Below are 17,500 nucleotides of genomic sequence, written 5' to 3'. Positions count from 1 at the left end.
GGCACCGACGCGAGCACCCCCTCGTCTGCCTTCGCCGCCGCCGCCTCTCCACAGCTCCGTCCTCTTCGCTCCGACTCCAACTCCGAACTCTTCCTCCTGCGAACTTCCCAACTGCACTCAACTCCAACGCACACGACGACGACTACGCACACGACGACGACACTTGATTTCATCACTGACGAACGCAGCCGCTTATATAAGCCCCGTGGCTTCGCCTTTGACCCCCTGCCTTCGACCTTTCACCTCGCTCCCCATTGGCCCGAGAAAAAGTGGGCGTGAATGCATTTTGATCCATGAATTTGCATATAGCGACCGCCCTCCAACGCCCTGGAGGCGGGGCCAAATCGCCCCTCGCTCACCGATTGGACGGAACAAAAGTGGGCGTGAGTCGTTTTTGATCCGTTTTTGGAGCGGAAAATCCGTGGTTTTGTACACGCTGTTCGGCGCGCGCCCTGCACGAGTCCAATACCGGTACCCACAAGCGGCGCAAGAACGGTGGCGATGCGACGGTTGCGAGGTGTGACGGGAAAGGTCGTGGCTGTTGTGGTGAAGCGGCGTTGTGGTGGGTGGTTGATGTTGTGACGACTGTTGAGACGTGGTTGGTGGTGGTAATCATGGCGGTTGGTCCAAAATAAAGATAGTAAAAGAAAAACGGCTATCCTGAAGAGTCGCAGCACGCATGAATGACATTTATTCCCTCTAGACAACGGGTTTGGGCCTAACTACACATATACTTACCGAGATATCTCACCTAAGGGACCTGAATGGTGGTTTGCGAATTTGGTAACCACAACACTACCCCTCCCCTTTTTACAGACTCGTCCCGAGTCGTCAAATTTTCGTGTGCCATCATGTGTAGTTTTCCCCTAGTACATTTTACCTACGGATCCCTGAGTGCGACATTCATGGTATTCGTGTCCCCAAAATAAATAACCTGAGAGCTGCGTAACTACCGAAACAAACTCACTCACACGGACGACTTAAATAAAATTGCCGGCGCTAAGACAGACATGCCGGGGGGCGCACTCATATTTACAGTACATCTTAACCTTAACTTACAAATTTTACACTAAACCATGGCCCAGGATCATTGAACTCTGCAAAAAGAAAGCAGTTAGCAGGGAGCCAGGCTGCCAGCATGCAGTCTCTGGCTCAAACAATGCAGGTGACAGGGAACGTGGCTGGCTGCTCACACGCAGTCCAAGGCCTTCCCTTTTGAACTGAACGCAGTGAACCACAACGGTGCATGGGCTGCACAAACGTAGTCTCCGTGCCAGCTCAAGTGGCACACGCAATGAGCACAACGGATGGATGGATGGACACAAACACGGTGCACGGGCCGCCACTGCAGGCCCGTGTTGTAGCTGCCAACAGGGCAGTTCTCGCTGCTTGCAAACTGTTGCCTTGCAGATCCTGGCGCACATGGAAATGAACAGGGGGGGGCAAAGCAAAAATTGAACGGGGCTGGTGAACGTGGGCAGTGGGCATGGCATGGCAAAGGTGCAGGCAACACAGCCCGCAGAAGAAGGCCGCTGCAGGCAAACACAGCCGGCAGACGAACTGGCCGGCACAGGCCTTGAAGAAAACGGCCAGCCGGCAGATGAAGTGGGCCGGCACAGGCCTTGAAGCAAAACACGGCCAGCCGATGGCACAGGCCTTGCAGCAAAACAACAGCTGCCGATGAAGTTGGCCGGCCTCTGCCTTGAAGCAAAACACGGCCAGCCGATGAAGTTGGCCAGCCTTTGCCGTTCAGTGGAGGTTGGTGGAGGGAGTGCGGTGGTGCTGGCCACTTGGAAGGCGGGCTCGGACCTACCTACCTGTCTCCCTCCCACCTATCGCCTTTGCCTGTCACTGTACATACCCACTCCCTTAATTCGTCAAACCCCAATTTAGCCCCAACTTATTATTATTTTTTTTTGTTGTTGTTTTTATTTAACTCCCCACTATAAATCGTCCCCTCGCCCCCTTTACTGTCCTTGTTCGGCTAACCTATCCTGTCACCTAGCCTACTCCCAACCCCTACGTTCCCTTCCCGGAGGGGAATAAGGGAGAGCTAACGTCCTGTGTCGAGGCCCAACGAAGCCTCAGAATGGCCTCCCCAGAGTTCGGCGATCTATAACCAAAGTGGGTCCAGCGGCCCACAACGAGAGCGAGGGGATGGATGGTGCGGAGGGGTACACTTCCTAATCTACCCTAACCATTTAACTGTTAAACTACCCCGGGGCTTTCAACAAGTGCCTCTCGCTTAAACTATTGGTTCTAACAACCCAGATTCCCGTCGCCTGTGTTGGTGTCCTTACAATTTCGGGCCTCGCCCCCCAATTTTCTCTCCGTGCCCTCACACGGTCTCATGGCTGGGACACGCGGCTCCTTTTGGCAGACACGACCCTCTGCCGAATCTCCCGCTATGGCACCCCCGGGCACTACACTGCCTCCGAGCCTACCAGCTCCCTAACACCGGGGAGTGCCCCCCATGGCACCTCCCCTGAAACGCACACGTGGCAGGCTGGCTTCCTAGGCCCCTTTCCGAGGGTCACCCGTGCCCACAACACTGCCCACGCGGCTAATGGCGCCCCGGGCCCCCGCACCAAGCAGGCACACCCGTGCCCACTACGCTATCCCGGCCCCCCATGGGCCCTTGGCCTACCACGGCCGACTAGCCTGGTGCCCGGGGTACCCACTCAGCGATACTCACCTTTCGCAGCCACGCTCCCAAGCCCGTCAACAGGGCTCCTGCACCCCTCCAAATGGGTCTCGAGCCTACTTTCCCACCAACAACAAAACGACCTCCATTTTTCAATTTGACTAACCCAGCTAACTCACTTTACTCTGACCCCGGGGTCCCTTGGGCGGGAGTCACTCCTTCCCCCAATCACTCATCGCACCATGCATTCCCCATTCACTCCATACACACAGACCCGCTGGCCTCACTCACTCAACAAGTACTCACCTCACAACTCACCAACTCTTCAACACACTCACGCTGAACTCTGCCATCCTCCTAACTACATCCCCTAACGAACTCGTGCTCCCACGTCGTCCCTTAAACTACAGCACGTTCCATTTAACACTACGTAGCTAAGCTACGTCCCCTCTACACATTCATAAGTCTGTCCATGTCCTCAAATAATCCCATTTATCAATTTCCCAACCTAAATCTCGCTATCATCCCTCTAACTAATCCATTCCACGGACTCCATGAGGACTTACCCCTGCCCCATGAAGTCGGTCTAACTAAGCTAACCCTTCCCCCTAACTAGTTTCCATCCTGTGCCCAGGTAAGGGGGTCTTCCACCCCTTGCCCAGGAATCATGTGCACCCGAAAGTGAGGCTTGCTTTTTTCTTTTTTTTTTCTTTACATGCACAGCACCAGCGCGGCAACTCACGCTCTTTGCACTTTGCAACTGCCCGTGACGTCATGCAGCTGCACGTGTTCCTCGTCCCTCCTTGGACGGTATCATCCGGCAGGGATACCCCTCCTGCCGGATTCCAACCCCACGTGCAGCCATGACGTCACCGTGCGCATAAAAAAAAACACAAGCCCCACGTCTCGAGGGGTTCCCCACGCGAACACATGTGCTTTGCCCGTTGGAGCTTAACACACACGATCGCGTGGAGAACCCGTCCGGTCCAAATCCATTATCCTGCCTAAACTTTGTCCGTCCGCGGGATCGGCAAATCCACCGCGTGCGTTTCCGGACCGGGACTTCACTCTCGCAAGCGAGCACGTGGTGGTCTCGTGCGTTGCACAGCACGAACCTCGTGCTCACTGCTGGGTGAACCCGGCACGGTCCCCGAAACAACTACAGCCGCTACCCGGCTTTCTTTCCTCCCATGTCGCCGTCGTCGCCATTCGACCCATACACACCTGCGTGTTACGACGCACACACTCCACACCATTACATTCACACGGGGAGACGCGGCTGCGTGCTCCCGCATGCCAACCGACATCTCCCTCACATACCGCTCTCTCACACACACGGTCTCCCTTGCACTCGGCCGTTCACTCACGCGTGCCTCACTACTCACACAAACCATACTACTTACACACGCGGGGGCACTCACCCGCGGTGCCTCATCCACACTCCGTGCCTCACTCACACACGCGGGGGCACTCACCCGCGGTGCCTCATCCACACTCCGTGCCTCACTCACACACGCGGGGGAACTCACCCGCGGTGCCTCACTCACACTGGCCGTTTCATCCACACATACGGCCTCACTCACACACGGTTCCTCATCCACACACGGCGTGCTGGGAAGCACGCACTCCGGCACCATCGCCACCACACCACTCACACACGGGGTCGCTTCCACACACGGGGACGCACTCACACCTTGCACCACACACACAGGGACAACCACACTGTGGATTCGTGTCCCCACAAGGGTCTCCGGGGCAATTATAGTGGAACTAACGCCGGGAACCAGTCACGGGTGGACCTTTCGGTCTCACCGCGATCGAGCCAATCGGCCCCCGCGTGGGATAGGGTTGCTCGCCAAATTCGACCTACATAAGTACCCACACGGAGGGTAGACCGGGCGATCGCACCTCGCCGCAGGTCGACTTCGGACACGGGCCACTTAAGCGACCCGTTCCGTACTATCGGGATAACCGAGCGGTGTTATCGTCGGCCTCGACGGTTCGATTAATTATCGGGCGTATTCAGCCCACTACCAACCCTTTACGTGAAGCAAGATGAGGATTCAATGAGAGAAATGACGAAGCGAAGCGGGAAACAGTTCAACATAAAGCACATTTATTCGCGATGAACGGAAAGCACACATATACAATTCCACCAAAAGCACATAGAAAAGAAGAGAAACACAATGCAATTTTACACAAAAAGCAAATGTAAAAGCGAAGACACAATGCAGAGCTATCCGACTACCGAGCACACGGCAACACTTATACAATTCTACTTCACAGACGGCGCCGACAACACATACCCAAAACCAAGAAAAATAACACCCTCAAGGATGAGGCGGGCCTGAGGCCGAGACCGGGTCGGGCCTACCCGTCTGGTGATGAGACGCGGAGCGGCGATGGTGCCTCAACTCCGCGGGCCTCGCGGACAGTGTCTGGTAGGGGGTGGGAAGGGGGCCCCTTGGTCGCACTATCTCAGCGCGGGGGGAAACAGGAGGGGGTTGCTGATGCTCGGGGAAAGGAGGATTTTTACTCTGTCTCGGGTCCCGCGACGAGCGTCTCCACCTCGACCAGGTCGCGCCGTCGGCCTCCCTGGTGTGCAGCTCCCGGCACCGACGCGAGCACCCCCTCGTCTGCCTTCGCCGCCGCCGCCTCTCCACAGCTCCGTCCTCTTCGCTCCGACTCCAACTCCGAACTCTTCCTCCTGCGAACTTCCCAACTGCACTCAACTCCAACGCACACGACGACGACTACGCACACGACGACGACACTTGATTTCTTCACTGACGAACGCAGCCGCTTATATAAGCCCCGTGGCTTCGCCTTTGACCTTTCACCTCGCTCCCCATTGGCCCGAGAAAAAGTGGGCGTGAATGCATTTTGATCCATGAATTTGCATATAGCGACCGCCCTCCAACGCCCTGGAGGCGGGGCCAAATCGCCCCTCGCTCACCGATTTGACGGAACAAAAGTGGGCGTGAGTCGTTTTTGATCCGTTTTTGGAGCGGAAAATCCGTGGTTTTGTACACGCTGTTCGGCGCGCGCCCTGCACGAGTCCAATACCGGTACCCACAAGCGGCGCAAGAACGGTGGCGATGCGACGGTTGCGAGGTGTGACGGGAAAGGTCGTGGCTGTTGTGGTGAAGCGGCGTTGTGGTGGGTGGTTGATGTTGTGACGACTGTTGAGACGTGGTTGGTGGTGGTAATCATGGCGGTTGGTCCAAAATAAAGATAGTAAAAGAAAAACGGCTATCCTGAAGAATCGCAGCACGCATGAATGACATTTATTCCCTCTAGACAACGGGGCCTAACTACACATATACTTATCGAGATATCTCACCTAAGGGACCTGAATGGTGGTTTGCGAATTTGGTAACCACAACAATATACATACATACATAAAAACATATATATATATATATATATATATATATATATATATATATATATATATATATATATATATATATATATATATATATATATATATATATATATATACATATATGAATACATGTACATATATCTACATTCTATGTATATATATATATATACATATATTATATATGCATATATTGTTGTAGATTTCTGCCCGTTCAGCGTGCGGACGACCACCTTAGCCCAATTGCGGCCGCTCACGCCCACCGAATGCGCAATCTTGTTGCAGCTTCCGGATCAACGCCGAAACCCAGCTACGGGTGTTTTTAACACACCATAAACCAGCCAATCCCTCTGTCCACGCGCTCCAGGGTCGATCGTCGAATTGTCGATGTACCTAATTATTCGTGCAGACAGAAATACCGGGAGTTTATACCTCGATGGGGCCTGCACGAAAACGAGCTGCTTTAGCAGCTCGTTCCGTATGCGATTGCCCAGTGGTTATATATCGCCAAGTCCCGTCGGACCAGATGTACATTTTATCAGCTTGATAATCAGCCAGCTAATATCCCAAACGTTCCATGGCAGTCCATGTGAGGAATTGACGCAACGAGCAGGTGACATTCAACAATGGGGACATTTATTTGTACTCAGCATGGTCTGGCGCGACTGTGGTAACTCCGCTAGGTTACGCCGGATCCGAACCATTCCCGCGACTCAGATCGGACAGAGTCGGCCGAGGGTGTGGTTTCCCTGGTAGTTAGCCGGCGTGATACTTTGGCAAATTGGAGTTAGACAAGAGGACCCTACCTCACGCCACCGAAATATTGGCGTCCACGGTCCTGTCAGGGAACCGTGCCTCTCGGAGTTTTCCGAAAGGTACGATCTAGATTCCTGGTGTTCAGTAGAGTCAACCCTACTGGTCCACCTAGCGGTCTTGCTCACAGCCGACGCCCGGTCCACAACAATATACATATACATATATATATATATATATATATATATATATATATATATATATAGATATAGATATAGATATAGATATAGATATAGATATAGATATAGATATAGATATAGATATAGATAGATATATATATATATATATATATATATATATATATATATATATATATATATATATATATATAAAGCCTGGTGTTGGCGCAGTGGTTAAGGCAGCGGCTTGGGATCAAAAAGGTCCTGAGTTCAAGCCCCGTTGGGCCACTGAATTAATACACCTGGGGGTTGACTCAGCCTGTCATCCTTCCGAGGTCGGTGAAGTGAGTACCAGTGTACTGGGCCGGTGCATACCCCGGTTAAAATAGGTGTACCATATCCCTGTGTCGTAAGAGGCGACCAGGGTTGCGTCAGGAAGGGCATCCGGCGTAAACATGTGCCAAATCACTATGCGGATCATACGGATGATCCGCTGTGGCGACCCCTAATGGGAGCAGTCGAAAGAAGAAGATATATATATATATATATATATATATATATATATATATATATATATATATATATATACATACATACACATACATATCTATTATATTTATACATATATTTGTGTGTATATATATATATTTTTTATATATATATATATATATATATATATATATATATATATATATATATATATATATATATATATATCCATACACATATACATACATATGTATATATACATATATACACACATACGTACATACATACATATACATACATATGATTTGACATTGGTCGCTTCTTCCGTTCTCGAGTTATCGTGCCTACAAACAAACACACAAACACACACACATACACACAAACAAACACACAAACAAGCAGTCATAGACTGGTACTTATGAAATCGTCAACTTGACCTCTGACCTTGTCTAATAAAAGCTGTCTCTCGAGAAGGTAGCGACGCAAACCAGAAGTTTCTACGATGATTCTGTATCAAACCATCAAAAATCGTAACGTCGACCGAAGCAAAAATCTCCATTTCTCCACTCAATTATTCCTTAACGAAACTCAACGACGCGTCTGCTCGTGCGCACTGCATCATGGACGACCCATGACGCGTCGAGTGAAATATTTTTTATACAATCTTAAAACGTCTCCAAAACATCCGATTTTTACCAGAATTTTTACAACCGAGTTTTAAGCGTCCAAAGCGATCGCAAAAACCAAAGGCAAAATTAAAATCGAAGTTAAAACGAACTCGTAACGTCGAGCGAAGCAAAAATACTCCATTTCTCCACGTGAATTTACGGAATTATGTTTGACCTCACTGTGACCTTGACCTATAACCGATTTTGACCAAAATCTAATCAGCACGAGCCATCACCGTCCTGAATCACGTGGTGTAATTTGACATTGGTAGCTTCTTCTGTTCTCGAGTTATCGTGCCTACAAACAAACAAACAAACAAAAACGGGAGGCATCAATATACTTACGAAATCTTTAGATTTCGTAAGTAACAAACACACACACACAAACAAACACACAAACAGAGGACGGAAGTCATCAATCGACTTATGAGATCTTTAGATTTCTTAAGTAACAAACACACAAACAAGCAGTCATAGACTGGTACTTACGAAATCGTCAACTTGACCTCTGACCTTGTCTAATAAAAGCTGTCTCGAGAGAAGGTGGCGACGCAAACCTGAAGTTTCTACGATGATTCTGTACCAAACCATCAAAAATCGAATGTTTGACCTCACTGTGACCTTGACCTTTGACCGATTTTGACCAAAATCTAATCAGCACGAGCCATCACCCTCCTGAATCACGTGGAGTAATTTGACATTGGGTGCTTCTTCCGTTCTCGAGTTATCGTGCCCATAAACAAACACACAAACACACAAACAGAGGACGGAAGTGATCAATATACTTACGAAATCTTTAGATTTCGTAAGTAACAAATTGACTAACAGACAGACAGAAAGGGATGAAAACATAACCTCCTTCACCTTTGGTGGCAGAGGTAATAAAATCAATGTCTCCCAAATCCTGGGAGACATCAGGATTGGATTGTTCACCAGTATCTGGAGCTTGCAGTGAGTTGTAAACGGACGTGATGTCATTTCCTATGAAGCACGAAATTGCTGTAATTTCACTCCTACGTGGCGTTCAACTGGCTTGATGCACCCACAAAGTGCGTACTGAATGCAACGATCTTAATATTTCCTCTCGGAAGCAATTTCCTTGTTAAACGATAAACACCAACAAGCGCTGTGTTAATTATCAAAAGTGTTGGGACAATAAGGCATCGTTTGTTTTCTCGATTCCTACAATAGGGTGCTGGCCTTTCTTTGCGCAGCATCAACCATCATTGCTCAGGCCCTCCCTGTCACCAGCACTTTGTACCAAATCCTGGGAGACATCAGGTATAACATTGTGCCATTGCATGTTGAAAGGTTCAATAATGTCACCTGCATGTCCGATTGTCAACGTTGCCATTACCTGCTGTCTTCCATTTCATAAGGACATTACATCAACAGTTGGACTTTGGAAATCCATGCAATGAACCTCTGGCATCCATTCATTAACGAACCACCATTGAAGTTTAATCAACTCCTGACATCGTGTCATCTTGATTACAACTCCGTGCTTCAATACCTGCTGCACCTCTTCATAACTAAAGGTAAACACTGCTTTGCATTGTGGGGCTTGGACGTGCAAGTTGGAGGGATTCAACTAAGTTTCGGGTGTGGTGTCCCAGTACTTTTGGCAATTATAGTGGAACCATATTATTGGAGAACCAAACACCGTGTGTTTGGAATTGTGTGAAAATGTGCAAACATGAAAGAATAAAGATTCTGCAGCAGGATCTTGCCTTCGACTCAGCCTCAATCAATCTATCCCGTGTTGTGAGTTCGGCTGGGGAATGTTTTTGGCTCAAGTCTTTCACGAACCGGCTAGCCAGGCCTGATAGTAATGTTTGACTGAAGCTGATTTGTGTAGGAATTTGTAATTTGTTCAGAGAACCGATGATGGATAACTCACCGACTTCTTGCAAAGACCAAATGACATACCCATTGGGATCTTTAACGTCCACCATTGGGATCATTTCGACCTCTGATCTTCATCATACAGATTTAAACTCGGTTTACTTAGCACAGTCAGTTTAACACTCTGTTCAGCCTCTCCCCAGAACCTTCAAAGTTTTGTTGGTTCAGCCCTCCTCAACAGGCCCTCCTTGGACTCTGCACATGACTTCACCACTCTGTCACGCTGCACATGACTTCACCACTCTGTCAGTTTCCAGTCAGCCAACAGACAATATGACATCATACCTCTGAAATATTCCTGTTTTGATTTCATAACCTCACACTATAACTACTATAATATCCTTAACTCTCGAAATTAACCATATATCACGGAACCAACAACATGATTAAACTTTCTTTGTACCACTTTGTGTCCGCAGCATCAGTGCACTTCGCCATATAATCCTGATGGCAATGCTCGATAGTCATACAGAACGCTGAACGCCTTTCAAAACCAATACTTACCCATTTTTGGGCTCACCGAGACCATTATAGACCAGTCACGATACAAATGCGCCAAACGCCTTGTCTTGGTACATTTACCATGGGATTTATATTCGGACACATTGGAAATGAGACAACTGGCTGAACTTCCGAGAAGAAACAGCATAATCCAAGATGCAGCACCCCGACTGCTGATTCCGATGCGAATCAAATTCCGTGCCAGACAGTTATAGCGATCACGTTTCACACTGACCTAGAAGCCTTCAGGTATAGTGGCCAAGCCACTCCAGGTGAGCCTCGTCACAAAGTCTCCAAACGAATCATTTTATCGACAAAACTTTTGATCCCTTTGATCACCTTGCATTAGAATCTCCTTGCGGACAAAAAACGATAGAAAGTGAAAGGAATTATATTAATTACATTTTTTTTTTAAAACATTAAAATCATGTTCTTATGACACCCGAGAGTGAGATCAACGAATGGATCGTTTACTGCAATTTAAACCAATGAATCGATCGATAATTTGCGAGATTTAAATAAATAAATAAATAAATACGTTTTCCACAAAATCTTTGAGAGAATAAATCCAGGTACGAGCGGTGGATTGGGCCGTGAGTTGGAGGTGTGTGCATATTGTAGGGTAGGGTGTGTGCGCATCTCAGCATGTGAGCACATCGTAAGGTGTGAGTGCATAGGAGGGTGTGCGCACATCAGAGGGTGTGTGCGCTTCATATAGGGTGTGTGTGCATAGGAAGGTATGTGCGCATCATGGGTCAGCGGGTGCATCGGAGGGTGTGTGTGCATTGGGAAGGTGTGTGCACATCATGGGTATGTGTGCGTCGTAGGGTGTGTGTGCATCACATAGAGTATGTACACATATTAGGGTATGTGTGCATTGTAGAGTGGGTGTGCATCGTATAAGGTGTGTGCACATCATATAGGGTATGTGCACATCTTAGAGTATGTGTGCATTGTAGAGTGGGTGTGCATCGTATAAGGTGTGTGCACATCATATAGGGTGTGTGCGCATCGTAGGATGTGTGTGCATCGGAAGGTGTTTATGCATCATAGGGTATGTGTATTGTGGGGTGTGTGGGTCTGTGTGCATTGTTGGGTATGTGTGCATCATAGGATGTGTGCACATTGTAGAGTGTGTGTGTGTGCATCATAGGATGTGTGCACATTGTAGAGTGTGTGTGGGCATCGTAGGGGTGTACGAGCAGCACGGTATGAGTGCATATTGGCGTCCATAAGCAGTGGGTGTGCGCGCAGAGAAAGCTACGCACACAGCGCGGGGTGTGTGCGGCACGTGGCCAGGCCAGGCGCTGTGCCCAGGGTCAGGCAGAATGGCCGCTGCGGCGCGGGAGGGCGTGAGAACGGCGTGAACCCGGGGCCCGTGCCAGGGCGGAATGGAATGCGGTCCGACCGCCGGGGCCGCCGCACGCGCCCCTCCCCTCCCCCCAAACCCGTCTTGTCTTACCGCTCGCAGGCAGCGAGACAAGCTTGGTCGCTGTGTCCGGGTCAAAGATGACGGCAGTCTATCTATTTGTCATTTTCAAGTCTGAAACTCAATGGAACGTTTTATCGATGTGTCGGCAATCGATCCCGGTCATGAAGATCACATGACATGACACATGACATGTCATGAAGATCACTCCTCGGCAAACGACGAAACAATTTCAAGCTAAACGAGGAGGTTATTTTATTCATTTTGTAAATCTTCCTCACATATCTGAATCAACTGAACGGAATGTTTCATCCTGAGAGCTTTGATCGATCAGAAGTTCGTTGTACGAGCTCCTTTTACACATGCAAAACTCTAAAATGGTTGCAGCTTGCTATTTAACTCCATTCTTACAGATATGGATGCCTATGACGTCATCATCCAGTACATACTTTCGAGGGCCGTTTACATGGTGAAACCCCCGACCCCCACCCCCCCCCCCCCTCAACGATATATCTCATACAAGACCCTTCCCAAGTTCCCTCAATATCCTGTCCAATATTCCCATCCCTTCTGTCTCCACTCAGACATTATGCTTCCCTGTTGTCCTTCACTTTTGTTGTCCTCCATATATATTTTTTTACCAACATGGCAGAATTTTTCTTTACCCTCTCTCCTTCCCTTCACGTCCAGATGCCAAACAGCCATTTCAAGGCAAAGCGTGCTTTAGCGTCATTATTAAATTTTTGGTTGATTCATCATCTCTGAACTGTCCTGAATCAGAATCAGCCGGGTGCCAGACTCGCACCCTTGAGGTTTTTTTTTTTTTAGAGGCGAAAAACAAAATGGCCACCACAGACTTTCGATAAATTCTGTTTTGGGCGAAATCTTCACTTCTCATGCACTTTCACACACTATGTTTGTGTCTACTACTACGTTTCATGCGACAGACAAGGTAAACGTTGATGATTCTCTCAAGATTGGACAACAACAGATGGCGGAATTTGAATCTGGATGGCCAACAAGCTTCAACAAGACACTAACTAAGAAAGTGACCCTGATGACTTCGACCAAAAAGAGCATCAAGCTGGATGGAAGGCCAGTATATGATACCGAATTGATCTGCACCCGAGTCATACGTCTCCAACAATACAGGGATATTGATGTCAAGGATGTCCTCTCTTATGAACTGTCCCCTGTCCCACCCTCCTTGTTTGATGAGAGTGGTATGATGCGGGCTCAGTCGAAAGCAATCCTGAAGACAAAACTCCAAGTTGAGCAATCAAGTCGAATCCAAGGTGTTCCAGATGCTGTCATCATCGATGGATGCGCCATGTTATGGACTGTACATTGGCCCACAAATGGTACAGTTGAGGATTATGTGATCAACTTCATGGGAACCATCAAATACCACCTGTTGTGTTGTGACGTATACCTGATTTTCAACAGGTACATCAAAATCAGCACGAAATAAATGACGAGATCCAGTTGCTCAGGTCATGATTCAAGTCGAAAACATCAACTCAACTTACACACAACACTTCCAGCACAAAAAGTGGTTCTAAATGTAGCCTACAACAAAGTACAACTGATCGATTTGATCTGTCAGTATCTGATGACCCACATTGTGGACAACCAGACCAAACTGGTGATCACCGGAAAAGATCCTACACCAGTACAAGTATGGAACAATTCCACTCTCCAGAGACAGGATCTGAAAACACACCATGAAGAAGCAGATGTTATCATCATCCATCACTTAGTTAGAATTGTGTCAGGTGTCAGTGGTGACTCACACATCAAAGTGGTCTGCGACGATCCAGATGTCTTTGTCCTGTTGATTCATTTCCACCTCGAGGAAAAGATGACTGTGGATGTCAGCATGGAGAATCCGTGTGCTGGGAGGGCGAACGTAGACATTCGCCAAACAGCACTGAAACACAAAAGCATCACCAAATATCTGCCTGATGTACATGCTCTGACCAGACGCGATACTGTGTCGCATTTGTTTGGCATTGGAAAGGCCACAGCGCTGAAGGTACTAATGGGCGGACATCATCGCACCTTACTTGGTCAGCTGGAAGCAGACGAGGAAAAGATGATATCTGAGGCAACTACCTTCATTGCTGCCTGTTATGCTTCCAAAGTCGAAGGTGATATGTCCACACACTGGTAGCAGTTGTGGAAGTCTAAGATGGCCAACTCCAAGATTACCTCTACTCTGAAATTGAAGTCGTTGCCCCCATCGCATGATGCCTTTGTTCAACATGTACATCGCACTCATCATCAAGTCATTATATGGAAATCGGCCACTCAGTCAGACCCTCCGAACTTGGATCCCATCAAGTATGGATGGCAAGAAGGTGAGGACGGTGTGACGTTGTGTCCAACCACACTTCCACCTGATGTGTCTGCTGCACCAGTCACCATTCTGCAGCTGATTAAGTGTGGATGCTCCACCAGCCGGCCATGTTCCACCGGGATGTGTGGTTGTGTGGCAGCACAGATGTCATGTTCGATGTTTGCAGTTGTAATGCTGGATCAGACTGGTGTAACGAACAGACAAGGGCAGTCACTGCTAATCACAACGACGATGACGAAGATTGAACATAATGTAGAACATTGCATCCTTAACAAAGTTAATATTTGTTTGCCTAAAAATAAAAGGTAATTTCAAAATCATATACATGTACATACTTACTTTAAGACATAACCCAAAGTCATAGTCAACTATCCACATGTATCCGGATATATTTGTGTAAAAATCGTATTCCAACATAATCATCATTTCATTGACTATTATTGTACGTAGTATTAATATTTGAGGGTTCATCAAATTCAATTTCTTACTCGAAGTAATCAGTGGAACTGCAAAATAGCCATTTTTCATATTAAAATGGTGGCCATCTTGAAAATATGAGACAGGTCTTTGGATTCGATATATATATATATATATATATATATATATATATATATATATATATATATATATATATATATATATATATATATATATATATATATATATATATACACATTCAATTTTATCATTATCGGATTTCTTGACCATGAAAACATAGTAGTAGACAACAAAATGTGTGTAAGTGCATTGGAAGTGAAGATATCGCCCAAAACAGAATTTATCGAAAGTCGGTCGTGGCCATTTTGTTTTTCGCCTCTAAAAAAAATTCCTCAAGGTTGCGAGTCTGGCACCCAGCTGATTCTGATTCAGGATAGTTCAGAGATTATGAATCAACCAAAAAAATAAAAAAAACTTCATAATGATGTCACAACATGCTTTTTCACATTTCCGCTGGACTATTCTATTCTATCCCCATCCTCCCAATCTTCCTCCCTTTCTCTCCAAAACTCCGCTCACCTCCTTTCCTTCGCTTACCGTCATACATTCCCTTGTTTTCCTCAATTCACTCTCGACCTACACAGTACATACACAGCACGAGATACCTCCATTCCTATCCTCTTCCCTTCTGTTCCTTTACTCAATTTAGCATTTCCATTGTCCTTCCTCCCCACCCCTCTCTACGCTGTGTATATGTAATAAATAGATGCTTCGTAAGGGGTCACATGATCACATCTATTTTCATAGGGAGGAGGTCCTGCACAACTTGCTTGAACAATAGTACGCATACGGTGCATGGAAAGGTGACTTTGGAATGCTCTTTTCAAGAACCGGTTACGACCTCCTTCTTCTTCTTCTTCTTCTTCTTCTTCTTCTTCTTCTTCTTCTTCTTCTTCTTCTTCTTTCGGCTGCTCCTGTTAGGGGTCGCCACAGCGGATCATCCGTATGATCCGCATTGAGATTTGGCACGTTTTACGCCGGATGCCCTTCCTGACGCAACCCTGGTCGCCTCTTACGACAAAGGGATATGGTACACCTATTTTAACCGGGGTATACACCAGCCCAGTACACTGGTACTCATTCCGCCGACCTCGGAAGGATGACAGGCTGAGTCAACCCCCTGGTGTATTAATTCAGTGGCCAAACTGTGAACCTCAATTAAAGCATCAGCAGACTGTACCATGGAGTGCGTGAGATTCCATTGGACATCTTATTCTCTTGAGGTATCATTCGCAGCATTTCAAATGAATTCTGGACAGAAAAGTGAAGTTCAGTGTAAAGTCCACAGAATGAGGAAAGAAGAGGAGGAAGGGCATTTCACTGGGGTTTGTGATGTATAAATGAACTTTCAGTGGGTGGTTTAAGCTTATTTTCTGGAACATTCCATTCCATATACGCGTATAAGGTCAAATGCACAGTGTACTCGAGCTAGCTGTCGTGCCCAGGTATCACGTGATGCGAGTGCTGCCTTGCAGTTCTTTTTCTGTTTGCCTGCTTCTGTCTAAAGCCTTGTCTCCACTTGATGGTGGTGATTTCACCATGCCACGACAATATGGACCTACACATAGGCTCCTTGTCCCTACCAGTAAGAAATTACCATGAGACAGACATTATGCTGTCTATGTATGAAGATATTGAAGATCTTTCCCGCATAGGAGCACGTAAGATTGACATCAGTCCGTTTTTACAGCCATTTTTCCCTGCTGTGCAGGGGTTTGGCTTTTTTTTCTTGAGGCAATGTTTTATGGCCGGATGCCCTTCCTGATGCCAACCCTGGTCGCCTCTTACGACACACAGGGATATGGTACACCTATTTTAACCGGGGTATACACTGGCCCAGTACACTGGTACTCACTTTGCCGACCTCAGAAGGATGACAGGCTGAGTCAACCCCCTGGTGTATTAATTCAGTGGCCCAACGGGGCTTGAACTCAGGACCTTTTGGATCCCAAGCCACTGCCCTAACCACTGCGCCAACACCAGGCTCTTAACAAGCTTCTTGAAGAATATCAGTCACTTAAATTTTTGGGCCTCACCATCAGCCACAATCTTTTTTGGGCAAACCATATATCCAAGTTGACCTCCAAAGTTCGTCGCCATGTGGGCATTCTCCCACACGCCCACTTCTGATCCGTCCAATTCAATGTTTTTCCTTGGCAAATCTAAACTTTTCTCGACTTACAAGGCCTTCATGTGTAGTTTAATGGAATACTGCTCTCCTTTGGGTTGGCAAGCCTGTCTCACACCTTGCACACATTCTGATGCCATGGAAACTAAAGATCTCAGAATCATTTGAATCTCCCATGATGAAGCTGCATTTGGGCATTAATTTCACATCGAAAATAGATCATTCGCCAGTCTGTCTTTCACTGTATCCTTTCTGGTCTTGCATCCCTCTCCATACCCTGTTCCTTGCTCTGTCCATCCCCCAAGACCTCTCCTATGATTCTGAAGGGTGCTTGCAGCCAGGAACTCACTTTTGGTGAACCTCCCAAAATCCAAGCTCACTGCTCATCTTCACTCAGTTGTTCCTTTTCTCTAACCTGTGGAACCAACCGACTCAGTCTGTTCAATCCCATTCTTCCCTCCAGGGCTTCAAGATGGCTGTTTACGACCATTTCAGGTCACGCCCATCCCCCCATCCATACCCATGATCTTTTCTACCCTCATTTATCCACCCCAAGCATGAC

The 17,500-nt window shown here is 47.4% G+C and overlaps 1 protein-coding gene and 1 long non-coding RNA gene across 2 annotated transcripts in view; both read right to left on the bottom strand.

The window, feature by feature from the left end:
* The window catches only part of LOC147018880 (uncharacterized), a 90,591-nt gene that overhangs the window by 51,126 nt on the left and 21,965 nt on the right, over positions 1-17,500 (bottom strand). The gene's annotated exons all lie outside the window — the stretch shown is intronic.
* LOC147018881 (uncharacterized) lies at positions 11,856-14,726 on the bottom strand. Its single transcript, XR_015062820.1, has 3 exons — positions 14,015-14,726; positions 13,747-13,883; positions 11,856-13,664 (listed from the first exon to the last, which is right to left on the bottom strand). It is a non-coding gene; the product is annotated as an uncharacterized LOC147018881 (long non-coding RNA).

This window comes from Eptatretus burgeri, chromosome 10 (assembly GCF_056783735.1).
Source record: "Eptatretus burgeri isolate ZD-2024b chromosome 10, Ebu_testis_v1, whole genome shotgun sequence".
Lineage (NCBI taxonomy): Eukaryota > Metazoa > Chordata > Myxini > Myxiniformes > Myxinidae > Eptatretus > Eptatretus burgeri.
The sequence above is the reverse complement of the archived record's forward strand: the minus strand, read 5'-3'. Positions and strand labels throughout refer to the sequence as shown.